This window comes from Aptenodytes forsteri, unplaced genomic scaffold (genome assembly GCF_000699145.1).
Source record: "Aptenodytes forsteri isolate BGI_AS27 unplaced genomic scaffold, ASM69914v1 Scaffold72, whole genome shotgun sequence".
NCBI lineage: Eukaryota > Metazoa > Chordata > Aves > Sphenisciformes > Spheniscidae > Aptenodytes > Aptenodytes forsteri.
Window position 1 is genome coordinate 6,789,967 of NW_008796193.1, and position 1,463 is coordinate 6,791,429.

A 1,463-nucleotide genomic window follows, 5' to 3' on the forward strand; every position below is an offset into this window, starting at 1 on the left:
ATTTAAACAATATTTATAATAAAAGGTACCCTCCAACATTCCTGTGGAATAAATATTACGCAAGAATGAGAATATTCACGCACCCAGCATGGGAAAAGAGTAGATCACATAATTGCTTTTTTTCTAAACGCTACCTCATAGCCAAAGATATGACTTATTGAGTGGAAAAAAACATGGTGTTCTCTGGGTAATTTCTGAAGATTTAAACAATATTTATAATAAAAGGTACCCTCCAACATTCCTGTGGAATAAATATTACGCAAGAATGAGAATATTCACGCACCCAGCATGGGAAAAGAGTAGATCACATAATTGCTTTTTTTCTAAACGCTACCTCATAGCCAAAGATATGACTTATTGAGTGGAAAAAAACATGGTGTTCTCTGGAACAAGCAGAGCCTATTGGGTTTTTTTCCAATTAATTTGTGTCTCATTTCCCTTCATGCTTCAGGACAATGACTCAAGGCTCTACTGTCCACAGAGCCTAATAACTTCGGCTCCACCTATGATCTTCAGTTCTTCCCCAACAGAACCCTCCCAGCTCAGCCCCATACCGTCAAATTGTTCACTAGGCAACACAAGCACAGAGCATAAATGGTCAGAAGAGTTGCATGCTAACCACCTAGCACGTGTGGGGGTTAGCCAGCAGCACGCAAGCTAAGCTGATGACGTTGAACCCGTATCTTCAGTTGTGGCACATCTGAGTCTCCTTACTCAGCAGCCAGCTTTCTCAAAACTTTTAGGCCTGTATTATCTGAAATCCTCACCCCTCTGACAAACATGGTTGAAACAGGCAAAAAAGCTACCATAGGAGATTAACACGGAGAAACTAAAAATGAAGACATTTGATGGGTAAAATACCATCATGTACTCCTGCTCATTTGGGGCTCACATCTAACAGGGAAGATCAGCAGAAAGGACATTTGAAAGCAGCTATAGATACTTAAAGCTATTGCAAAAAATACATGCATTTGGCAAAGAAACAGGCCTTTCATCAAGCTCTGCATGACTAAGCTTATGTGAGCACTGCGCTTATAGCAAAATTCGGGTCCGATTCCGTTGTGAGGGTCATCAAATAGCACAGTCATTTTCCAATTTTTTTCATTTTTTTTTTCTCTGCAGCAGTACACGAAGAAACGACACAGTCTGCAACTGGGCATTCCCCACTCCATGTCGGGTACCAGGCAGCTTCCCCAGGGGGCCGGGCCCGTGAGGAGAGGGCCGCTCGGTGTGACCAAGTGCACAAGGCGGGGGTGCTCCCCGCCCCCAAAGTCAGGCCGGAGCACCGGGAAGGACAAAGACAGCCGAGCAATGCGAACATGAAAGCCGGCTGCACGGGTGGATGACGGGCACCATCTTGATTGTACAGGGCGGCGAGCCAGGTGGCCCGAGGCGGCTCGGGAACGGAAGGTGTCCCCTAAGGCCCGGCCTTTTGAATCGTTATTCATTTAAAAAAAAAACCC